This window comes from Podarcis erhardii, assembly GCF_964252035.2.
Source record: "Podarcis erhardii genome assembly, chromosome: 4".
NCBI classification, from domain to species: domain Eukaryota; kingdom Metazoa; phylum Chordata; class Lepidosauria; order Squamata; family Lacertidae; genus Podarcis; species Podarcis erhardii.
The window spans coordinates 88,218,256-88,244,790 of NC_138508.1; the positions used below are offsets into that span (position 1 = coordinate 88,218,256).

The 26,535-nt window shown below is 42.8% G+C and overlaps 1 protein-coding gene and 1 long non-coding RNA gene across 3 annotated transcripts in view; both read right to left on the reverse strand.

Annotated features, from left to right (window-relative positions):
* The window catches only part of LOC309339887, a 47,372-nt gene extending 35,897 nt beyond the window's left edge, over positions 1-11,475 (reverse strand). For both annotated transcript variants that reach the window (XR_014155615.1, XR_014155616.1), the window contains exons 1-2: positions 11,338-11,475; positions 389-488 (exon numbers count right to left, since the gene is read on the reverse strand). This is a non-coding gene — a long non-coding RNA (uncharacterized lncRNA). The remainder of the gene's footprint in view (positions 1-388; positions 489-11,337) is intronic.
* The window catches only part of LOC309339821 (uncharacterized protein), a 115,277-nt gene that overhangs the window by 84,107 nt on the left and 4,635 nt on the right, over positions 1-26,535 (reverse strand). The gene's annotated exons all lie outside the window — the stretch shown is intronic.

Genomic DNA, 26,535 nt, shown 5'->3' on the forward strand with positions numbered 1-26,535 from the left:
TCATTTACCGAAAGTAATGTATTTAGTATTAACTCTGGAAGTGTATACTCAATTCTGACCAAACTAAGCCCCCTAGAGCAAAATCATCCTTGGAAGCTTACTTTGGTCAAGGAGAATTAACAGGGGCACATTTCCCCTGTCTCTTTCAACACAGGTCACCATATAGGGCAAGCAAATTGAAATAGATCTAGAAAATCAGTTTCCTCCAAGAGCACCTAGCAGGGGGAAGTAAGAGATGAGTGACTCAGGTATGAATTGTAATGGGTCTTGTGTTTACTCATTGGCAGAAAGGGTGAAGGTGAAGATGCAGTGATGCTGTCTCCTGCTTTTCCCTCCCAGACAGATGGCAAAGCAGGAAAAGGTCGATAACTTTGTTAGACAAACTCACCAATATTCTTTTCCTTGCTGTCTCTTATCTGTTGTTCATTCCATCCTTCCCTTGACCTCCCGCTGGAGTGGGTTCATCAAGCACAGATAGACATCAGCAGCTGAAAATCAGATTTAGAGGTCAAAATATGTCCAGTCTTTCTCGATTTACAAGATGTTTCCCCCTTTATTTCCAGCACTGTTTTTAAAATTGCATCACCTCATTCTTTCACTGTCTTTTGTAGGAAATAATAGACCTTTGCTATCCCAATGAGATAGCACAGAAGCATGAGTCCGTTTGTGGCAGGTACCTTCCATGCAACTCATTTTAATACATCGAAATGGGCAGCTATTCCAGTAGTTTTTAAAAGAGCCAATAGTACCAAATATTGATCACATCCATATGCCCAATCTTGGGAGATTTGTCCCCCCTCTATTGTTAACAAATTCCAAAAGAGCAGTTCATAAAGAAGAGTACATGCAGGGACAAGAACAGTCTGAAGGCATGTTCTTTTGACGATAATGATGTAGGATTTATAGAGGACATCAAGAATAAGCTATGTTGTGATCACTCATAACGCAGCTTACTTTTTGCGATGCTCTTTGTACCCCCAGGCTAGAGTGATAATCCATCATGGACCTTTGAGTAATTAAAACAAGTCAGATAAATTGAAAGAGTCCATCTTTAGGTTTTGGGTCGTTTTTTTGTTTTTGTTTTTTTTTACCCTTTAATAAATTTTGCATGACTTGGCCATCCTCTGTTCCCATACAAATGACAGCAATATGGAAGAAAATTAAACATGTGTGCTCCAGCTTGGATCAAAATATAATTCGACTGTGGCCCTGGCAAAGACTGAGCTCCTGGCATCGCATTTATATGTATGGATTGCACATCTGCCACACTGTCGCAAATATGCAGTAATGATCAGAAGAGAATCTCTCTCTTTTTGGCATTTCCACTTGGTCAGAAATACTTATTTTAGAAATTTAAGCGTTGCTGCAGAACATATGGTTTAGATAATGGGAAATAGCTTTTTTTTTTAGAGCTCATGTAGCATAGAGGCTAGGAGTATGAAGTGAGCCAGGATGGAAGGAAGTTCTGTTTCAAATTTCATCTTGACTATAATAGGGAAGTCTGCACCTCTCAACAAGGCAAACAAGGCCTAAAAGGCAATAATAATAATAATAATAATAATAATAATAATAATAATAATAATTGTAATACCCCCCATCTGACTGGGTTGCCCCAGCAACTTTGGGTGGCTTCCAGCATATACAGAAACATTAAAAAAATCAAACATTAAAAACTTCCCTGTACAGGGCTGCCTTCAAATGTCTTCTAAAGGTAGTATAGTTACTTATCTCTTTGACGTTTGATGGGTGTTCCACAGGGCAGATGTGACTGCCGAGAAGGCCCTCTGCGTGGTTCCCTGTAAGCTTACTTCCCGCAGTGAATGAACCACCAGAAGGCCCTCAGAGCTGGACATTAGTGTCTGGGCTGAATGGTTCTCTGGGCTTCTCCTAGCTAGATTTCCCCCTACAGAGTCACACATCGATACACCCTTGGGGTGCTTTTGACTGGCTAGAAGGTCTCCTTGAACTGTAATAATGCCTCTCACTTGATGTGTGTGCATGCCACCCAATTTTGTCTTGGCTACCCCAGGCTTAGGGACGCGGGTGGCGCTGTGGGTTAAACCACAGAGCCTAGGACTTGCCAATCAGAAGGTTGGTGGTTCGAATCCCTGTGACGGGGTGAGCGCCAGTTGCTCAGTCCCTGCTCCTGCCAACATAGCAGTTCAAAAGCACATCAAAGTGCAAGTAGATAAATAGGTACCACTCCAGCGGGAAGGTAAACGGCATTTCCATGCACTGCTCTGGTTCGCCAGAAGCAGCTTAGTCATGCTGTACACCGGCTCCCTCAGCCAATAAAGCGAGATGAGCGCCGCAACCCCAGAGTCGGTCACGACTGGACCTAATGGTCAGGGGTCCCTTTACCCCAGGCTTTATTCCTAAATCCTTCTAAATGTAGATCAAGTTACATTCACACATGTCCAGATCCTGAAGCAGAGCTCTAAGGTACATGGCTAGGCAAAGTACCGGTACTATGGTGTAGTGAAATGTGAGTAGGCATGAATAGGACGAACAGCTCACACAGGGCCCCCTGAATTATCCATGATTGACGTATGTGCATGAATTCATGCATTCACCCCGCCACCATGATCTATATGACCCCACATCTAAGGAAGAAATACATGGAGGGGAAGAATTATTATGTGAATTCCAGAGCCAGCCCATTGGATCATATAGGAAGATAGAATGCCCTTTGGGGTTTTTTTTTTGATAGCCATATTTAGAACCTCACATATTTCATCCTTGCATTGTGTCACAAATGTGGATAGCTGAGTAGTTTCACTTGTCTAGAAGTGTGGCCAGGCTAACAATGCTGACTTTTAATACTTCCTATGGAATGAGCTTTTAAAAGCTGTACACAAGTGTTCACCATATGCCCCGCATACCCAATCTGTTGTGTGACTATGGGGCTGATTGCTTACTGCTGTTCTTCATGTCCCAGGACAACCTTAGTAAAGAGGGATTTTTCTTTTCTTAAAAAAGGATTTGGCTGGGGTGGCACACAATTAATACATAACATAAAACAAATGGGACCAGACTCAGTATATTAGTTAAACAAAACATGAAATAGATCTCATCCTAAAGTTCATTATGGCTTGCTTAGCTGTTGCAAACTAAGCACCAAATACCATTTCCTGATGTTTGAGAGCACAAATGTGCATGTACACTAAGGTTACCAGACGTCCCCGTTTCCCGGGGACAGTCCCCGGATTTACAAATCAGTCCCCATACAAAATCCATTGAAGATGAAAAGTGTTCCCGGATTCATTGAAAAAAAAATCTGGTAACCTTAATGTACACTCCAACAAACAGATATATTTGTGGGCAGATTGCTGATTTAAAGTGGCTACAATTGAAAGATGGTCCAAATGAATTAAACAGGATGACTGTCAAACAGGGATAAGTCCCAGAGTCATCACAACACACACAAAGAATTTGGTAACCAAAATGTCCACATGGCCGCTGAAATCATGGCATTATGTGTTACCACTGTGTCTATTGGAAGTAAAGTAGGCCTTTACTTTGTCTTGTGACCACAAAAGTCCTGTCTAAAATAGAAATATCAAACTTCTGTCTCTTCTCAAACTATGCCTTGCCAACCAAGCAGAACAAAAGACTCTGGTTTTGCCCCTTGGATCACCAAAATCTGCTGCTAGGGTCTGCCCCAGATCTGTCCAGTTCTTGGACTTAGCACCCTAGCTCTACCACTGACACATGCTAGATTTGCTCTGCTCCAAAAAGAGATACGGGATCAGTTTTGCAAGTTGGCAATCTTACTCATGATCCAGGAGCTGGAGAGGAATTCTTTCTTGCAAACTGATTTTACAGCACACGTACACAGTTAGCCTTCCTTCTAGGCTAATTGATGCTATCATAGCAATAAGGGTTTCTGTCTTTGTTGCTGAATAATAATAATAATAAGAAGAAGAGTTTCGATTTGAAATCCTGCTTTATCACTACCCTAAGGAGTCTCAAAGCAGCTAAGATTCTCTTTTCCCTTCCTCCCCCACAACAAACACTGTGAGGTGAGTGAGGCTGAGAGACTTCAGAGAAGTGTGACTGGCCCAAGGTCACCCAGCAGCTGCATGTGGAGGAGCGGAGACATGAACCCGGTTCACCAGATTACAAGACTACAGTGGTGCCTCGCAAGACGAAATTAATTCGTTCTGCAAGTTTTTTCTTCTTGCGAGTTTTTCGTCTTGCAAAGCACGGTTTCCCATAGGAATGCATTGAAAATCAATTAATGTGTTCCTATGGAGACCGCTTGCCAGGCTGGCGGTGCGGAGAAGGGCTTTTCTCCCCACCGCAAGCCTTCAGTACAGTTACGGGAACAGAGGGGAAGGCGCGCAGCGCTTCTCCTCTGTTCCCGGGGCTTGCGGTGGGAGGAGGGTTTTTCCTCCCCACGCCAACATTCAGAACAGCATTCTGAAAGTTGGCGGTGGGAAGAAATACCCTCCTCCCACTGCAAGTCTTCAGGACAGCCATCCAAAGGCTGGCGCGGGAAGAAGGTCTCTCCACCCCACCGCCAGCCTTCGGAGCAGCCATCCGAAGGCTGGCGGTGGGAGGAGGTCTCTCCGCCCCACCGCCAGCCTTCGGAGGAGCCTTCTGAAGGCTGGCGGCGGGAGGAGGTCTCTCCGCCCCACCGCCAGCCTTCGGAGGAGGTCTGAGGACAGTGGGGAAGACGCGCTGCACTTCCCCGCTGTCCCGGAGATTTCCTTATGGGCTTTCGTCTTGCGAAGGAAGCCCATAGGGAAATTCGTTTTGCGAAGCGCCTCCAAAACAGAAAACCCTTTCGTCTAGCGGGTTTTCCGTCTTGCGAGGCGTTCATCTTGCGGGGCACCACTGTACCGCTCTTAACCACTACACCACACTGGCTATCAGTTTATAACAAAACCACCTGCTTTATTAAGCAAAATATTAATATACTGCCGACTGATATAAAATATCATGACTGTGTACAGCAATGGCCTCTCACCCCTTTTCAGGTGGGTGCTGATTGCAGAACTTGCCTCCGTCCACCACCCTCAACCACTAGGGTCCACGTTATTAGAGGAATTCCTCAGCTGGCAGAATCAAGGGAAATGCCAGCTTTAAATGGGCCAATCAGTGGCCCTGCCAGATGGGCAGTGCCTTGCCGGCTGGCCAGACATTAGCTACAGGCCATGTCTGTTCAGCCAGCAACACAAAAAAGTTGACCATGTCTGCCCTCCTCAGCACAGCTAGCCAAAAAGCAAAGGAGAAGACTGAAGAAAGAAGAAAGATAAGTAAGCCTAGGAGGAGAAAAGCAGATGGGAACGGCTCTAAATAATGTACAATAAAACCTAAAACATCATAGAAACAAGACAAAATAATCATTAAAACGATTGGCTAATCAAGGAAGTTTAAACAGCTGCATCAGCCTGTCAACAGAAAAAGGTCTTCAAGCGAATCCTGAAAATCATAAATGAGAATGTCTGCTGAAACTCTGCCTGAAGCGTATTCCACAGCATGGGAGCTGGCAAGCTTCTGACGCACAAGGGGCAACTAACAGTGTTTCCTCAGTTTGGTTTGGGGCTGCAACATAGGTGGAGTGTGAGTCATGGCCCTAAACAGCCATGGGGCTGGGGTTAACATTGGAGAGGAAAACATAGAGGCTTCATACAGGTGATATACATAGAGAGAATGCAATTTTCTGTATTTTGCTTGCAATGGAGACACAATTAGTTGGGATGAGAGACACATCTTTATCTATGGCTACACTCATGGAATTCCTTAGTCCACAAGGTTTGTCCACTTTTCTGCTGGGCAGATGAGGTTTTATATGGTGAGCTTTGCTAAAGGTATTATTATTATTATTATTATTCACTGATCCTGTAAACATGAAGGAGCATCTTCACCCCCATCACTCAGCCCCGACACTGAGATCCAGCACCAAGGGCCTTCTGGTGGTTCCCTCACTGAGAAGTGAAGCTACAGGAAACCAGGCAGAGGGCCTTCTCAATAGTAGTGCCCACCCTGTGGAATGCCCTCCTAGCAGATGTTAAGAAGATGAGTAATTATATATAATTATATAACATTTAGGAAACATCTGAAGGTAGCCCTGTATAGGGAAGCTTTTTAAGATTTAACCGTTTACTATGATTTTATATACTTTTATTATACATATGTTTTTATAGGGAGTGGGTGGCGTTGTGGTCTAAACCACTGAGCCTCTTGGGCTTGCTGATCGGAAGGTTGGCAGTTCAAATCTGTGTGACTGTGGTGAGCTCCTGTTGCTCTGTCCCAGCTCCTGCCAACCTAGCAGTTCAAAAGCAAACCAGTGGAAGTAGATAAATAGGTACCGCTGTGGTAGGAAGGTAAACAGTGTTTCTGTGCACTCTGGTTTCTTTCACAGTGTTCCATTGCACCAGAAGTGGTTTAGTCACGCTTGCCACATGACCTGGAAAGCTGTCTGTGGACAAACGCCGGCGCCCTCGGCCTGAAAGCAAGATGAGTGCCACAACCCCATTGTTGCCTTTAACTTAACTGTCCAGGGGTCCTTTTCCATTACCTTATGTTTTTATATATGTTGAAAGCTGCTCAGAGTGGCTGGGGCAACCCAGTCAGATAGGCAGGGTGTAAATTAATCATCATCATCATCATTGATATTTACATTCTTTTATTATGGTTTGGGTGATGTAATAGCAGATTGGGTGACAATATCTCTAGAGGCATTCAAATCAGTCCAGTTTTGAACCATCATACCAAATTGGTTGAAGTCATGTTTTGGTCTGTCGTTTTGATTCAAAATGGTGTCCAACATTCAAATGCAGACAAAGACCTCCTCTACTGCAGGAACCCTGATGCCAAACTGGGTGATGATATGGCGTCCAAACCCATAGAGATCAGACAGAGAAATCACTTTCCAAAATAGATTGCCATTCCTTCTTTCTACTCAATTTTAACAAGACCCATAAAAACATAGAACACTAATTGCTTGGATGAATCCGCTGTGGGCTTCAGACATAGCCTATAAATTTCACATGATTGGAAAGGTTTCCTGGGACGATATGCACCTGCAAATTGTTAGCCAACACCCAGTGACACATTTTACGGTCCTTCAGCAGCTCATAGTTTTATGCAGCTGTAGGACTACATGAATTCTGAATGCTTGACATTTGTCCTAAGTGGTGTTGACATTTCAGGGACTTAAAGAATCAAACAAAACACACAAGAACACAAATCCTTTGCATTTGATTTGCCCCATCAGCAGAAAAAGGAAGTCCTACCATCTCAGGAAGTTCAAATTATACTCAAAAGACATACAGCTGCAGAAATATAAAACAAGTAGTTGAAGGTCTGATTGCTATTAATGTATGGTATCTAGCCCTCCTTAATGGCTAGTTGCTTCCTGCTCCATAGGGTATCTACACACACACAGAGAGAGAGAGAGAGAGAGAGAGAGAGAGAGAGAGAGAGAGAGAGATTAAATTTATTTCCATATTTATTATTTTCTCATGCTTATATGTCAGACTACTAAGAACGTGGAGTTGTTTGTGAATAACCTCAAAAAGGAGCTCACAGGAGTCCATTTCTCATGTGAAAATTGCCATGCCATGGGGATAATTTATAAAGGTATAGGAACTCAGGAGCTCAGAAATACTAAGTCTGATCTATAAATTAATATTGTTCCTTCTGTCAATATTAGCAAAACAAGGAGCTCCCTCCCAAGGCATAGGCCTTTCTGCTGAAAAAATATCTCACATGGTCCAGAAAATGTGAACAATATTAAAACTTTTTGAAATAACTACGTCCACATTCAGCCTGCCAAAGGATGGCTGTCAGTTTCCAAAGCAGCAAATCAATAAGAACACAATTCAGAGCAATGTTTGGAGGCAATATACAGTGGTACCTCGGGTTAAGAACTTAATTTGTTCTGAGGTCCGTTCTTAACCTGAAACTGTTCTTAATCTGAGGTACCACTTTAGCTAATGAGGCCTCCCACTGCCGCTGCGCCGCCGCACGATTTCTGTTCTCACCCTGAAGTAAAGTTCTTAACCCGAGTTACAGATGGGTAGCCGTGTTGGTCTGCCATAGTCAAAACAAAATAGAAAAATTCCTTCCAGTAGCACCTTAAAGACCAACTAAGTTAGTTCTAGGTATGAGCTTTCGTGTGCTGTGCATGCACACGAAAGCTCATACCTAGAACTAACTTAGTTGGTCTTTAAGGTGCTACTGGAAGGAATTTTCTTAACCCGAGGCACTATTTCTGGGTTAGTGGAGTCTGTAACCCGAAGTGTCTGTAAACTGAAGCGTCTGTAACCCAAGATACCACTGTACGTCTATATCAGGGGAGGGGAACCTCTGTCCTGAGGGCAAAATACATGCACCCAAGCTCCTTTATCTGACCCTTGAGATTGTCCCCAGGCTACACCTCTCACTGGGCTGGCTTTACACCTTCCTTGCATTTTTGCTTGGCCGGAATTTGCCCTCAAACTTTGATAATGATCCTTGCTTGCCGGAATGGAGGATAGAGAGAAGTGTTTGTAGACACTAGCCTACTGTATAAAGGTAACTTTCATATTTATTGATCCATCCACTTTTGCCTCTGCCCCCCACCCCCAAGTGGCTCCTGCAGGGTTGCCCAGAAGGGAATCTGAAAAAACCCCACCATATCAGAACTTCCAAGTATCCCTATTTTCCAGGGACAGTCCCAGATTTGCAGAAGCCGTCATGGTTTCTGATTTCATCCTGGAATGTCCCACTTTTCCTTAGGACGTCCCTATTTTCATTAGAGAAATGTTGAAGGGTACGGAGATATGAGACCCCGAGCCAGGGAGATATGTAACTATACAACCCTTAGAAGACATCTGAAGGCAGCCCTATATAAAGAAGTTTTTTTAAAAAAAGTTTAATGTTTGGTTTTTATATATATTGGAAGCCACCCAGAGTGGCTGGGGCAACCCAGTCAAATGGGCAGAGGATAATTATTAAATAGGATGTCTCTATTTTTGTTGGAGAAATATTGGAGAGTATTCCATGCCTGCTTTAAATACTTGATGGTGATTATGAGCAAAAGGAGCACAACTATCTACTTTATGCTGTGTGTTTCCAAGATGGAACCAGCTTCAGCTGAAGCCTTTCTGAAGTATGCATTTAAACCATTAGTAAAGGTAAAGGGACCCTTAACCATTAAGTCCAGTCGTGATTGACTCTGGGGTTGCGGCGCACATCTCGCTTTATTGGCCGAGGGAGATGGCGTACAGCTTCCGGGTCATGTGGCCAGCATGACTAAGCCACTTCTGGCAAACCAGAGCAGCGCACGGAAATGCCGTTTACCTTCCCGCTGGAGAGGTATCTATTTATCTACTTGCACAGGAGATTTTTTTAACCATTATAATCAATCAAATTTTATCGAACCAGTCTGCTGTTGTTTGAGGGTTGCTTTTCTTCCAGTGTTTAGCTCTGCAGATTTTTGCAGCTGTTAACAAGCTAACTATTACTTTCAGATCTATTTCTAGCAAAGTTTTTGGTTCCAGAGATGAGGAGCCACCTCTCACTTAATTCATTGTGTTGCTGATTAAATCCCAAAACATCTGAATTTTTCAACATTCTGTGCAAACTAGGGTCTGTCAACCCTACTCTTTCAGCTTCCTGCTGAAGATCTTCATTTTTGAACAAGCCTTTTAGGTATTTCTTTTTAAATAGTCTATAGTTGTATTGGATTTCAGATCCACCCCCCCATATATGGAATTGCTTTTATATATGCAATGGTTTCACTTGTTTTTACATATAGAATTGATTTTTTTTAAAAAAATAATTTTTATTAATTTTACAACATAAACAAAAAACAAACAAACATAACACGACTTCCCCAAACCTCCCCTTCACTGCATCCTTATTTTAAACATTTTTTTAGCAATCCTTCATCCCTTTTTATATTTAATTCTCTTTAAAGCTTTTTTTTATAAATTTCAATTTTTACAGCTGTAATTCTTTATATCCAATCCCTTGACATCTTAACATTCTGAAATTTTGCAACAATTTTTAAAATAGATTTTGAATTTTTTCCAGTCTTCTTCCACTGTCTCTCTCTTCTGGTCACGGATTCTGCCGGTCATCTCTGCCAGTCCCATGAATTCAGTCACCTTGGTCTGCCATTCTTCCAGAGTAGGTACTTCTTTAGTCTTCCAATACTTCGCCAAAAGAATTCTTGCTGCTGTTGTTGCGTACATAAAGAATGTTCTATCTTTCTTTGGAACCGTTTGGCCCACCATGCCCAAGAGAAAAGCCTCTGGTTTCTTTATAAATGTCCACTTAAGGATTTTCTTAATTTCATTATAGATCATTTCCCAGTAGGCCTTAATCTTCGGGCAGGTCCACCAAAGATGATAAAAAGTTCCTTCACATTCATTACACTTCCAGCAATTGTTATTGGGCAAATGATATATCTTTGCAAGCTTGACTGGGGTCATGTACCACCTATAGATCATTTTCATTATATTCTCTTTCAAGGCACTACATGCCGTAAATTTAATACCTGTGGTCCATAACTGCTCCCAGTCAGCAAACATAATATCATGACCAACATCTTGTGCCCACTTAATCATAGCTGATTTAACCGTTTCATCCTGTGTGTTCCATTTTAGCAGCAAATTATACATTCTAGACAAATTCTTAGTATTGGGTTCTAGCGATTCTGTTTCTAACTTTGACCTCTCCTTCTGAAATCCTAGTTTCCTGTCCTACATATAGAATTGATTTAATCATTTTATTGTTTTCGTTGTGAATCACTTTGAGATATTGCAAGAGAAGCAATCCATAAATGGAACTACCGTAATTAATCAATAATTTGTTTTCCTTTCTTACAGTTTCATATTTTCTATGCTAAGAAAATATTGCTGTTCTACATAATCTGAAAAGTATTGGAAGAAAAGTGTGGTTTTTTTTAAAAAAGACTATTTTAGAGTCTTCTTTATAAACTTACCTTCTGTTGAGCAAGTGGGATATACATTTTGTTAATAAATAAATGATCCCTGGGAGTATGGATACTGAGGTAAACAATAATTCACTTCTGATCCAATAATGCCTGGTTATGTTAGGATTTCTGATAGTGTCAGTGCAGCACTTATAATAATTGAATCAACCCCAGGAACTTAAAGATAATTGAGTTTTAATAGATACCCTGTATCCAATGTGCCATTTATTATCAATTCTCTCTGTCATGTTACCCTTTAATACAAGGTAACAAACACTGAAGTAGTCAGGAATCATATCCTCAGTGGGAATATTCATGTAAATAAAGCAGGGCAGATACATTCCGTGTGCATTAATTAGCAAAATTAAATGTATACCTTCCCGCACAGGTTACATAATACCCACATTCTTAAAACTTGTCGTTTGCCATCTGTACTCAGCATGTTGTCACACATGATCGTTAACTTTGAAAAGCAAGTCTTGCTGAACAAAGGCCATGGAATAAATGGGTTGCCGTAAGAAAACAATTTAAAAAGAGTCACCTGTTGAGAAAAGACACTTAATCAAACCTTGGCTTAAAAGAGAGAGAGAGAGAGAGAGAGAGAGAGAGAGAGAGAGAGAGAGAGAGACCACCCAAGATTAACAGACCACTCCCCACTCCCTATGCACACACCAGTTTAAAACCAAGTACGTTATAAGAAATGACTGATTGTAAGAGTTTCGGATCGAAACCATCCTTTCTAAAAGTAGACCTTTTAGAATACCAAAGGGATGAATTACATGCCAGATGATTGACTGCAGATGATGCAAAATAGTGCTGATTTAAAGGACACATTTGGAAGGACAGAAAGCCAGCTTGGTTTAAGGCAGGCATAGGCAACCTCGGCCCTCCAGATGTTTTGGGACTACAATTCCCATCATCCCTGACCACTGGCCTTGTTAGCTAGGGATCATGGGAGTTGTAGTCCCAAAACATCTGGAGGGCCGAGGTTGCCTATGCCTGCTTTAAGGCAATAGCAATGGTCTTGGGGCCTGAGAGAACCAGATTTTGATTCTTGCTTTGCGGTAGTCAGCCGCACTCAGACCTACCTGGGAGTCATCCCCATGCATATGTGCTGGCTCAAGTGACTGGCATAGAAACAGCTACCTGACCTAATGTGCCTCTCAAAGGATTCGTTTATTTTATTATTATTTTGGTGGGGGCAATGTCAAATAACAAATCTCCCTGGGAATATCAGAGAAAGGTTGCATAAAATGCCTTATAATAAACAAACAAATAAAACAAGCATTTCTTTTGCTCTTCTTTTAACAGAAGAGGAGCTATGACCTTATTTGAGTCTGCGACTTCCATGTTTTGACACTCTTGCGAGCAACTCTCTCGTGTGTTTTTCAACAAGTCAACAATGCTGTGTTATCAGAACAGCTCTAAGGGAGCCTGACCTGAAATCTGAAGAAGTGTGCATGCACACGAAAGCTCATACCAAGAACTGACTTAGTTGGTCTTTAAGGTGCTACTGGAAGGAATTTGTTTTGTTTTGACTATGGCAGACCAACACGGCTACCTATCTGTAACTGAAATCATGGTTCCTCTTTCGTTATGTTTGGGGTTGGGTTTTGTTGCCTTGGTTGAAAATAGGGATGGGATATAACCTGCCAGTTCCACTCTGCAGTTTATGTAGTTTTTGAGATAATGACAATTTCCAATTCACAATAGACCCGGACACCAAAGCAGGTCCAAAGAATTTCAGACCCTCCAAGTCTCCCTATTTTCCAGGGACATCCCTGATTTAGAGAAGCCATCCCAGTTTCTGAGTTGATCCCAGAATGTCCCACTTTTCCTTAGGATGTCCCTATTTTCATTGGAGAAGTGTTGGAGGGTATGGAGTTATCTGACCCCCCCGAGCCATCTGAACACAATCCTGTATAGGAAAGTGTTTAATGTTTAGTGCTTTATTATGTTTTTAAATTTCATTATGTTTTTATATATGTTTGGAAGAAAGGTGTCTCTGTCCAAGATGACCAAATGAAGGCATTGATGCTACAAGTGGCTCAGGTGGCAGATGTTGTGTGGTACGTTTGTAGCATATCTGTGTTTTGCCTGGGGAGGAGATGGGTTGTACAAGAGTACACTTTCTTGTACTCTTGCCCCAAAGATGCTGTCTGAAGCAACAGCTTCTTATGTACTGTGACTAAGATATCTGTTTCATTGCCATGAATGAATTTGGGAATTGGATAAAAAAGGAATGGACTAGAAGGCTTGGCGAATGTTCTTTAAAGGTCAGTGGCCAGACTGTACCAGCCATGCCTCATTAGGGAAATTTCAGGTCAAAGGCCTAGAAGAACTTGGAAATAATTGGAATGCAAGGAGAGGCTATGGGGAGAATATGCATCCTCATCCCAGTCCCCACGTAAGAGGAGGGAGTTAATCTGTGTCTGTAAAAGCAAATGTAGTTTTGGGAATGGATAGGGATCAAGTGTGCTGCTTTGTCCCCACAACTGATGTCATGCACACGCATCACATGACATGCTGACACTATACACACATGTCACACGACATACTAACATATCACATGCATGTGTGAGTGAGACAGGCAAGCCGCATGTGTTGTGCGATTAAGTTAAGTGCATCATGCAGTGTGTGTACACAGCCTCTGCATTTGGGGGCAGCTCCCTGCTTGATTTTTTTGGGGGGCCCTTGGTCTCCCCAGTGCCCCACATGGTGCCTGTGATAGAATATTCACTCTCCAGAGACAGATTTGGAGCTGGAAGCATATTTCAGGGTGCAACTAGGGTTCTGATGTAGGGCAGGGGCTTTGCTGTATGGATGAATGATTAAACTCTTTGCCACCAACTGTTGCCTACCTATAGCTTTGTAAATCAGGGCAGGGAAACTGGATCCAGGCAGTGGGGCAGATCCTTATATTCCCCACCCACTGTGGGCCAGGTTTGACAGGTGATGTGAGATGGCCTGTTTTTGCCTGCAGAATTTGCAATCTGCAGGTAAAGGCACCACATATTGCAGCTGATCATATTGTTGTTGTTTAGTCGTCTTAGTCGTGTTCGACTCTCCATGACCCCATGAACCAGAGCATGCCTTGGAAACTCTCACTTTCTTCTCAAAGCTCCTCCTTTTTTATGTCCATGGAGTTTTCTTGGCAAAATACTGGAGTGGATTGCCAGTTCCTTCTCCTGGTGGATCACATTTAGTCTAAACTCTCGGCTATGACCTGTCCGTCTTGGGTGGCCCTGCCCGGCATAGCTCAAAGCTTCTTGGAGTTATTCAAGCCCCTTCGCCACGGCAAGGCAGTGATACATGAAGGGGCAGGTGATCACAGAACCATAGAATTGCAGAGTTGGAAGGAACCCTGGGGATCATCCAGCCCAACCCCCTGCAATATAGGAATACGCAATTGTCCCATACAGGGATTGAACCTGCAACCTTGGCATTATCAGCACCACACTCAAATTGACTGAGCTATCCAGCTGATCAGGGCTTGCATGGCGTGGTAATGCAGGCAATGGCTTTTCCACTTGCCTTGCCTCACCTCCCAGCCCTGGGAGCCTTTCCCAGATCATGACTTTGAGAATAGCAGAAGCAGCTGGGGAGAGAGGAGTTCAGGGACAGTTTTTTAAAAATTATTTTATAAGTTATGTGTCCTTGTTTCTCAATTTAATCCTTTTACATGGTTTTGTATGACTTGTGGTCTTTTATGCATTGTGATTTGCTGCTATTTTTATCGATTACAGATGAGTAATTATTTATTATAATTGATAAGTGTAAACTGTTTATTGCTTGCTGATGTTTAATTTTAGTGTTTACTATTGGATTCTAATGGATCATTGCATATTGCTTTATTTGAGTTAAGTTGTCTATTTTAAAGTGACTTTTTATATAGGATCAGAATGTTACTGTTAATGTCTGATGTTTTATTGTTATTTTTTGTGAGTGTTGAAAGCCACCCAGAGTGGCTGAAGCAACCAACCCACCCAGATGGGTGGGGTATAAATTTTTAAAAAATTATTATTTCTTCTTATTAGTGGTGCCTAAATAAACCCAAGATTACAAACAGCACCGCTATCCCCCCCACACTATTGCTTTCCTGTGATTTCTCTTCCAAGAGGAAGCCATAACTGGGTAAGTGCTACCCATGGAACAACTAGCCATTCTGAGAATTGGGTGAAATGTCAGGAATGCCCTTTCCCCCCAATTCTTCCTGTGTTCTGTCTGTGTTTCTTCCAGATATTGCCGAACAGCCAGTGTCGATCCTCTCTTTCCAGCGCTCTAATTACAAACTAACTTCTCCCAATGTTGCAACTGCTACTGAAAGGAATGCCATTAATTTTTCTCCTTTCTTTTCTGACTTTGTCTGCAGCTATGGGTGCAGAGATATAGGGAAAAGCAGCAGAGACCACCAGCAAGTAGCAGCTGTGCTGTAAAACAGCAGGAAAGAGTTGTTCAGAGGGGAATAAAAAGAAGGGGTCTCACCTTCTTCGGTAAAAGTTTGCGACAACATGAAAGGCAAGAGCTGTGAAACTAAATCAAGCCTTGACAGACAAAAAGAAGGATTTAAACCAAAGTGAAAGAACGTGGGAGGTTGCATTTTTTTAAAAAACCAAAACCACGAAAACATCGTGACATCTATTTTCTTACCACCACCCCCCCCGACCTTTTAAGCAGCATCATGTTTTAGCAATAGAATGGAGAACGTTTCTCTAAAATAGGAAATTTGCAGCTGAAACCGGAAGCCTTACTGTTGCCAAATTCTGCTAGACTTCCTTCGAAAACACTGTCATGTCGAATCATGTAACTTTTCTCGATAAATATTCTGTTGATTTTGGAAATCTCAGGCTGAGCTACCTCTCAAGGTTATGGTTCAAAAGTATTTTGAATGTGCATTCTGGGAAATGATATACAATGAGTTGAAAAAAATGTTTTATATAACTTTTGTGGGGGGAAAAAACAGAAGCTTTTTTTACTAGGAATTTTAGATGCAGAGATACTAAAAGAGCAGAAATGATTGTTTATGTATGCGATAACAGCAGCACAAATACTACTGGCCCGGAGACAGAAAGAAGATAAAGTCCCGACCAGAGGCGAATGGCTGATGAAGATGATGGACTATGCCCAAATGGCAAAAATGACCGGGAAAATCAGAAACCAAGAAGATAGAAACTTTAATAAGGAATGGGGAAAATTTACTTAAGAGAACACCGTAAACAACTAAAGGCTTTGGTGGGATTTGAGTAACGCTTGTAATGTATTAAAAACTAAGGAGGAAAGGGATTATTTCAAGAAAGCAGAGAAAATATATGATGCAGTGGAAAAAGTTTGATAATGGAAACCATGGAGTGGTGGAGGAAAGTTCAAGGTTTCAGGAATCCTGGATGTTGATGATGATGATTGTTTGGATTTAAATGTATAGAATAAAACTGAATATATTTTTTTGGTAAAAAATAAATAAAACAGGCATGAGCCAGGAAAAACAATAAAATTGCAATGTGGCTATCTCAGAATGACCAGTTCAACTTAGAAGAGAAGTAAAATATCTATATGAAGCCGCTGGGAGAGATCATCAGGGGGTTTGGACTGGGTGTTCATCAGTATGCAGATGACACCCAGCTCTACCTCTCCTTTAAATCAGAACCAGTGAAGGCGGTGAAGGTCCTGTGTGAGTGCCTGGAGGCGGTTGGAGGTTGGATGGCGGCTAACAGATTGAGGTTGAATCCTGACAAGACAGAAGTACTGTTTTTGGGGGACAGGAGGCGGGCAGGTGTGGAGGATTCCCTGGTCCTGAATGGGGTAACTGTGCCCCTGAAGGACCAGGTGCGCAGCCTGGGAGTCATTTTGGACTCACAGCTGTCCATGGAGGCGCAGATTAACTCTGTGTCCAGGGCAGCTGTCTACCAGCTCCACCTGGTACGCAGGCTAAGACCCTACCTCCCCGCGGACTGTCTCGCCAGAGTGGTGCATGCTCTAGTTATCTCACGCTTGGACTACTGCAACGCGCTCTACGTGGGGCTACCTTTGAAGGTGACCCGGAAACTACAATTAATCCAGAATGCGGCAGCTAGACTGGTGACTGGGAGTGGCCGCCGGGACCACATAACACCGGTTCTGAGAGATCTGCATTGGCTCCCAGTACGTTTCCGAGCACGATTCAAAGTTTTGGTGCTGACCTTTAAAGCCCTAAACGGCCTCGGTCCTGTATACCTGAAGGAGCGTCTCCACCCCCATCGTTCAGCCCGGACACTGAGATCCAGCGCCGAGGGCCTTCTGGCGGTTCCCTCATTGCGAGAAGTGAGGCTACAGGGGACCAGACAGAGGGCCTTCTCGGTAGTGGCGCCCGCCCTGTGGAACGCCCTCCCATCAGATGTCAAAGAGATAAAGAATTACCTGACATTCAGAAGACATCTTAAGGCAGCCCTGTTCAGGGAAGTTTTTAATATGTAATGCTGTACTGTTTTTAACACTGATTGGGAGCCGCCCAGAGTGGCTGGGGAAACTCAGCCAGATGGGCGGGGTATAAATAATAAATTATTATTATTATTATTAAAAAGGGTTACCAAGAGAGATACCTTTGTTGAAACCTGGACTCCTTTCTTTTCATATGTAAGGGAAGGAGATAACAATTCTCTCCCACCAACAAGTGCATTGCCTGGTCCCCACAATTGAGGGAGGTGACACCATGTGCCATGTGTGAGTGACATCAGCACGCCAGTGATATTTGTGTTTTAAAATGTGTGCACTCAGACATATGGTATTCCAATTTGGATACAAGCATTTAATAGAGAAGTTGAACAAATTCAAGCGACATTTCTTTGTAAGATCCTTGGTGCCCCTAAATGCATAAGTTATTTAACCTTATGTGCTGAATCTGGTCAACACCTGACCGAAAACCAAAGCATGGCTCTCCACAATCAAAGCCTGGCTGAAAGTCCATTTTAGAACAACACCCAACTCCTTCTTAACCTCTATGCTTGAAGACCATATTTTATCTAGATGGTATAGCGCAGGGGTGGCCAACTCCCAAGAGACTGCGATCTATTCACAGATTTGAAAACTGGCAGTGATCTACCCCCTTTTTGGGGATTCAGGTCAAAGTTGTTGAACTTTTTTAAGGAAGGAGGACAGCCAGGGGTACAGGGCTAAGTTGTTGAGCTTTTTGAGAGAGGTGGGAAGCCCCAATTTTTGAGAATTCAAACCTAAGCTCAAGGGAGAATGGGGAACAGCCACTCACCAACAGATTGCTGGAGAAACAAACAGCATCAGTGAGTAAACTCCGTCTTCTGTTCTGCAGATCATGTGACAATGGAGGGTGGGGCAGGATTCTATTTTAACAACGCTAAGGAAAGGGACACAACGATCGACCCGGGGATCTCCCACTAGATCGTGATTGACCTGTTGGACATCCCTGGTATAGAGCAATTCAAGACAAAATCTGTAGTTTGGCCATTGCCCTCAAGAACCTTGAAGTACGTGATGAAAATCAAGCAGTGGCTCTAAGACCACGAAAGACAGCACTTGTTACCTCATACTCTGAGCTCTTGTTCTTCAGAGGCCTTAGGTATCAAAACATCCTACGGGACCTGTGTCAAATATCTAAAGGATCTACTACTCCCTTCCCATCGAAGAGCTTTTCTGCTTGCGAGACTAAATGCTTTCCCCTCCTCAGTGACCAAAGGCAGATTCTCACACATTCCATTTCAAGCCTGTATGTGTGCCTGCAGCCAAGAACCTGATTCAATGGACCACATTCTCTTAGATTGTCCTTTACACAGCAGACCTCGCCAGCTGATGCTGAGCAAAATGTTGGACATCTGGCCCACAACTCCGAGAAGAAGCCAAATGGGGTTTCTCCTGGCAGATTGGGACAAAGATATTACTGCTTTAGTGGCTTCCTTTTTAGCCACAATTTTACCCAAAAGGGTTCCCAATGAACTATCCTTTCAGGAAATAGACATGGCATGGCAGAATATCCAAATGTACACAACCATAGTGTGACTTTATGGCCCTTGATAGCTTCACCTTTGTCTTTTTAATTACCGGTATTCCAGTTACTTGAAATGTTTTATATAGTGGTACCTCGGGTTACATACGCTTCAGGTTACAGACACTTCAGGTTACAGACTCCACTAACCCAGAAATAGTACCTCAGGTTAAGAACTTTGCTTCAGGTTGAGAACACAAAATCATGGTCTGGCGGCGCGGCAGCAGCAGGAGGCCCCATTAGCTAAAGTGGTGCTTCAGGTTAAGAACAGTTTCAGGTTAAGAACAGACCTCCGGAACGAATTAAGTACTTAACCCGAGGTACCACTAAATGCCAATAAAGGTATTTGATTGATTGACTGAACACACCCTCCAACCCCAAGACTCCTATATGTGTGAGCAGTCTCCTGGTGTCCTCCTACTAGGGAAGGCTTTTCACGCAGCAGTATTTCACCTTGTTGGATTTAAGAGCAGCAGTTCTGGTTATGTTAAATCAATTTTAAGTTCCCTCGTTTTGCCAGAAGATCAGCATTTGGAGAACAGCTTCACATATCACATTTTAAACCAGACTCCTTTTAAGATGCTGAGAGTTCCAGCATCTGAAATTCACTTCCTTCTCACTGCAGCATGTGTCAATGTCATTTCTCTTCTCTTGGTTGGCAAAAAACCCTCCCCTAAATATGCTTATGATCCCTTTAAAAAGAGCCATCTATATTTGACATCAGAAGCAATATGTTAAGGTTTTATGTCTCCAAAACTGAGAGACAAAAATAAAATAAAATACTGCTTTTAATTCACTTACCATGTATTTCCCTCCTTAAGTCCTTCTGCATATGGGCTCTTTTCAGTTTTCGTCAACTAGCATAAACATCAAAAACAAAGTTATGTAAAATATTTACACATAAATACATAATGATAAACTATATTGTGAAAGTTATCATCCCATCTTTCTACTACTTTTCTTGGCAGCAAATGTTGAGAGTATCGGAAGTAATTTCTCTCAGATGATCCCACTCTGTAGAGAGAACAGGCAATGATGGCAGGTCTTGACTGCAGCATTATTGATTGCTATTTATTTCTGAAAAATCACTTGGAGAAAGCTCCTTCACAATTTGAAATGACAAAGTCAGAAAAAGATAAAAAACAGTGCTAACCTTTCAAAAATTCCAGTCAGTTTCTAACTGTAAATACCTGCCTCCAAACACATAGACCATATGTATGGGCTCATCAGGGGGTTTCGATTTGTTGTAACTCACTGAGTTTACACTTAGTGGTTTGCTTCTGCCTAATACATTCAGTGTTGCTTAGGAAGCCATTTTAGTCCCATCACTTGAGGAATGCTCCGCCCTTTATAAATTCCTGATAAAATATTAAAACTTCAGTAGCTGATACCCGAACAGCCCACTGACGTCCCCATTAGTGTCTATTTGTGTCACCAAGCGAGAACTGAACAGCGCTCAAAGTGTTTTTATTTCTTATTTAGCCCCCCCCCCTTTTATGACAGTGTGGGTTCATATGGGCCCAATCATAACATCAAGCGACTACTCCAAATATGTATAAACTTTCATCAAAAGCAAGTCTTTCAAAGTTCATGCATCTTTCATCGTCTGTGTAACCCTTGCTCACCACTTAAAAGAAAGGACCAAAGGATTTATGATGAAGTCAGAATAAGCGTTCTTAAGAACATTTCATGTGCTGAACAGACTAGACAGCAAAGATCAAAATAAAGGCCTAACCACCAGAATAAACTCACGAGACATGTCTCTAAAGTGCAATCAGATGGCCCTATCTTTCCCTCACACACTTGTGGTAGCATGACTACCACTGAGTCAACCAAAACCCATAGAAGAACCCTCCAAGCGTTGTGACCTTGAATTTGATATTTGTGTGAGGAAATCCATCCTTTCAATTCAGCATATGATTGACAGGGCACCCTCTTGGCGAAAAGCCTTTTAACTAGGGCTGCGCACACCAAATTTTCACTTCAAATGTTGACCTTTTGACAACTTTCTGCTGAATCGTTGGGCAAATTATGCAACAATTGATTATACCTGCACACATACAGGAATGATTTAGGCTGGTCTGTTGGGGCTGGGCCAGCCCAGCAGCTTCACAGTCACCTAGAATGACTTGTCTTGGGCTGAGAAGTTTCAGAGCTGGCCTTCAAGATGACAAGGCCCAGGGGGAAAGAGTTTAGATAGTCCTGAAGGGCTGTTTATGGGAGTCCCCTGACTTGAGTGAGCCAGTCTTTACATATGGTTGAGAGTGGGGCCGTTGACACATGATCACTGTGTTTAATGGGAGACAGACTCCTTATCTGTGTAGAAATGTTAGGAAAGATATCAGAGAAGCCTTTAAACAGTTCCATTTTTTAAAATGGTGTGAAACCAGCCATGCTATTCCAGGATACAATATCCCACCACTCCAATAAATGCCAAACATTTTCCTCACCATTGAAATCTTGTCCTAAAGGCCCAGGTATATATATATATCTGTTTCTCTCCATCTCAAAGCCTCTTCCAATGTCTTTCCTTCTTTCTTTTCATGGTGGGAAGCTCAATTAGTTTCATCCAATACTGTGCAGATTTTCTTGCATGGTGAGAATGTCCTTTTTTGCTGCTGGTCAACATTTAAAGAATATGTATAGTTACTGTAAGTGTGTTTAGGTAACCCCCCCCCCAAAAAAACCCCTCTCCTGATAGTGTGTGCCCCTGTGAGCTCTGGCTTCTGTAAATATCCTTCTTTTTCTTTGTGTAGCTTGCAACTGTTCAGTGCTTATCCTCATTACAAGTTGACCTAATTCTAGTAGGACATGATTTGTACAATTAGAGCCATTGTATGGCCTCCTTTCAAATGCCAGTGTGTTTGAATAAGTACTGTACGTATGACACTTTAAAAGTTACACTTGAAAGGTCCTGTCGTGGAAATCTTAGTAAAAATTGTAGCTGCAAGACTTTCTGGGGCTTTTCCCACACCCTAAGCTGCATTATATAAGCATTGCAACTGGATTCCCTCTGAATTATTATATAACAATAAAACTGCTCCACCCTTTTGAGAAGCAGAAGCAACTCACTGGGTTGGGTGGTGTTGTGCAGAGAAGTCAGTGTGGTGTTCAATGGTGTGTGGTGAAATTTGTTTTAGGGGATGTGGTGGGAATGTAAAAAGGTGAAATGCTTCTGGGAGATGATATATAATGAGTTAAAAAAAATGTTGAAATATACATTTATAAAGAAACCAGAAGCATTTCTATTGGGCATTGTGGGGAGTGATATAAATAGAAAGGAATGTGAGCTCTTTTTATATGCAATAACAGCAGCAAGAATATTATTGGCCCAAAAATGGAAGCAAGAAGAATTACCGTCGATTGAAGAATGGAGGATGAAGTTAATGGACTATGCAGAATTAGATAAACTAACAGGAAGGATTCGAAACCGGCGAGACCAGAAATTCACGGAAGACTGGAGTAAATTTACGGACTATTTGAAAAGTAATTGTGAAGAACAGACGACGTTTGTAGGGTTGCAAGACGTTTTGTGAGGAGTATTATTAGAAGTATTGTAAAAATGGATAAGGGGGAGGATGATTTGTTAAGAAATGTAAGGGCAATATAAAGTTAAGAAATGCATAAGAAGTGGTGCTGATGGAAGTCCAAAAAGATTGTATAAGTGATAAGTTTTGTGGTACATTTTATAATTTATATGTTAAAATTAATAAAAAATATTATTTAAAAAAATTGTTTTAGGGGAAGAGTTTGGGCTAGAGGTTCCAGCTTGTGAGGGAGATTGGGTGGGGCACAACGCACATGCGACTTCCTGATGTCATGCTCGTGAGCATGGTGCCTCCTTCCTGGACAGAAACTTCCCAGATTTTGGGAAGGAGGTGCCAGGGCTCCCACAGGATGCTGCAGCCCTTCTGCCTCCTTCCTAAAACCAGGTGGGCTTTAGGAAGTTGGCAAGAGAGCTCTTGGACCCATCAGAGCATCGTGCCTCCCTCCCTACGCTGGGCAGAAGCTTCTCGGGCTTTGGGAAAGAGGTGCCCAGCTTTAATACATGAATATGCTAATTTACCAGGAACGTTTAGGGGGCTAGCCTAGTCCCCCGTGTCCACTGACCACACACCATTGGTGGTGCCAATGCACTGGTGAAGGCAACCTGCCATTAACGCTGGTGTCTTTGCATTGTGTTGGTCTCTCAGCTGCCTCATCCTTCATTCTGCCCTCCTGGCAAGCAACAGTGATCTACCTACTAGGAAGCTGGTATATAGGCCAAGTGCATATGGAAGCAAATTATCTTGTTTTCTCTCTATAGTTTACTACAGGGGGAGGCAGTTGGCCAGACTTGTATATATGCCAACAGAACTTACTAGCCTGCAGAAATCTTTACTAGCTTGCTACAAGGCTTCCGTGTTGAGTGCAGGTGAGGGCAATCCCATCCTCCGCAGCTCACAGGAAATGTGAGCTTTTGACTCCTTGGCAGGTTGTGTTTTTTAAAAGAGGGGGCAGAGGATCCAGCACTCCTCTGCAAGCCCTTTGTGTTTCTGTGCTGGTTGCAGAGAAATTGACTTTCTTTCCTCTATGGCTGGCTTAGGAAACCATCAACTTTTCTGGACTCCACAGGCCCTCTCATTCACCTCCAAACAGGGATGGGGAATCTGGAGATGCCTAGGTTTGAACTGGAGACTGTCTATATGCAAAGCAGAAGCCATTCCCCAAACTCTTTGCTGCATAATTCCTATAGCTCTAGCTGTTTTTAAGACTTACTGTATCAATGAGAAGCAAGCAGACAATCAAAACTTAGAGCATCTACACATATACATTTGGTTGCAGTGAACATAAGAGCAAAACAAGCAGGCAACAGAAAACCTCCCACAAATATATCATCCACAACACACAAACCAATAAACACTAGTCATGCGAAAAGGGAAAGGGGATTACTCAGTCTATAATTTCACTCTGTAAGGCAAAGGTAAAGGGACTCCTGACCATTAGGTCCAGTCGTGACAGACTCTGGGGTTGCGGCGCTCATCTCGCTTTATTGGCCAAGGGAGCCAGCGTACAGCTTCCGGGTCATGTGGCCAGCATGACTAAGCCGCTTCTGGCGAACCAGAGCAGTGCACGGAAACGCCGTTTACCTTCCTGCCAGAGCGGTACCTGTTTATCTACTTGCACTTTGACGTGCTTTTGAACTGCTAGGTTGGCAGGAGCAGGGACCGAGCAACGGGAGCTCACTCCATCACGGGGATTCGAACCACCGACCTTCTGATCGGCAAGTCCTAGGCTCTGTGGTATAACCCACAGTGCCACCCGCAGCCACACTTCACTCTATAAAGTCACCTAATATTTGTTTACCTTTGTTTTGATTTTGAATAACTTCATTTTGCTGCCAGTATAATATAGAATGTTAGTAAAAATTAATTTCCCAAAATGCCAAGAGGAGATTTCTCTAGGAACCCTAAAAAAGTAAGAAAAGCTGCTCTGAAACAGACCAAACACTGATCTGGCTCAATGGCCCAGAACATGCTTCTGAGAAGCCCACCAGCAATAGCCCTGTTTCATTGCTCACCTCACCCCAACCCCAAAGTATTCAGTAGCAAACTGCCTCTGAATCTATAGCTTTGATGATAGCAAAGGACAGGTTCACTTCATCTGGGAGATCAGATTTTTCTTTTTTCTTTTGTCAGAGTATATTCCAAAAATTACTCGCCATATGCTTCCCCCTCGCAGACACTGACAAAATAGCATTTTCACCAGCAACTTTTTGAGGTTTTAATAGCTTTTAAGAACTCATCTGTAGCTATTGTGTTGTAAATTCTTTAGCGGCATGTGTGGGATGTGCTAGCAAATTCTTGCAAAGAGACCTTTCTCTGGAGGTTTTCATCCCGCTTGATTTAGAATGAGCAGGATTTTACAGTGTCAATAACCCCCCAGCTGTTTGCAGAGCCCTGTCCTGGTGATGGGAAGACATTGTAGCCTGAAATCCATCTAAAGCACGAACTTTTTCTTTCATGATCAAGCTCGCACAAAAGGATTGCATGCAATGTTAGATAGATTTGCAGTAGCTCCCACTTCGTAAAAGTAACAGTGGGGCAAAAGCTTTATTAGAATGTGTGTGTGTGTGTGTGTGTGTGTGTGTGTGTAATATTTTACATCTCAAGCAAACATAGTAAACTAAAAAAAGCCTGTTTCCAGTGACTGAGACCAGCAGCGTAGCTGGCCCATGGGGGCAGGGTGAACTGTGTGGCGCCTCTCCGCTGCCTCCCTCTCAGCTGTAGGGCAGCCGAGGGAGCGGTGGTGGGCAGACGCAAGTCCCACGCTGCAGTTTCAGGCAGCGTGGAGCCTACAGGCCCCCAAGCCACCATGTCACTCCCAGGAGAGACGCATGGCTCGGGCACACTGCAGGCCCCATGGTAAGTGCCAGCCCCCACAGTGTGGCGCCCAGTGCCAGCCACATTTCGTTACATTTGTTGACTGAACTAAAAAGTTTAGTGAACCCATTTTTTAAACCAACCAACCCAAACTCATATTTTGGTCACTCCCCTCAGTGATGACACTTGGGGTGTCCCGCACCACCTGCACTCCCCTTCCTCCACCACTGGCTCTTCTTGTATTCTAGGTAAGTGGGGTATCACTTATGAGCACAGGAGCTTGTTTCGTGCAGTTGCACTCACACAGCACCTCAGCTTCCTGCACTCCACATCAACAGTAGGCTGCAAAATAGCGAAATGAAGTAAACAATTTCATTCATAAGAAATTCCCACTGTGAATCTTATTTTTCCTTCTTTTAATAATTTCAATGTGTGCGTGTGTGTGTGTGGGGTGACAATAAATTTCCCACACCGGGTACCACCTGACCTTGCTATGCCACTGCCCCTCAGCTCACTGCCCCTCTCCTTGCCTCTATTCCCAGCAGCACCCCTTGCCTCAGGCCTCTGAGAAAGAGACTTTGGGGCTTGGGTTCCCTCCAGTCTCTGGTTCACCTCCCCAGGCAAATCCAGATGCCTTCCCTGGGGAGTCTCTCCTTGCCTTGGCAAAAGGCGGGCGGCAGCACCTGGCAAACCGGGTGGCAAGCTGGACGCTGGCCTGATTCACTGCAGGACAGTTTGGGGGAGAAGGGGAGACAAGCTGCCACATCATACAACCATATGTCTGGCAACGAAAATCCACCTCTTTATTTTATATCTATTAAAATTTTATATTTAATTCTCAATTTCTTCCCTTGCCAGACAAGGCTGCTCTGAGCCTGGTTTTGGCCGGGGAGGGCGGGGTATAAATAAAAAAGTTATTATTGTTGTTATTATTATTATTATTATTTAAACATAGAAACATATTTTTGCCATTCTCTGAAGCATCTTGTTCTGCATACTCTTGGAGTGGTTTGAAATAAAAATAGAATTTGGGGTAAAATATATTCATTTTTATAGCCAAAATTCTTCCCATTAGAGAGAGTTTCATTCTTCCCCATAACTCAAGGTTTTTTCTTATATCTATTCATGTCTTTACATAATTGTCTTGAAATATATTGGAGTTTTTCACTGTTAACCATATTTCCAGATACTTCACCTTTTTCTCAGTTGTCAGCCCACTGGCCATCTGCCAATCTTTTTTTGCCTGTGCATCC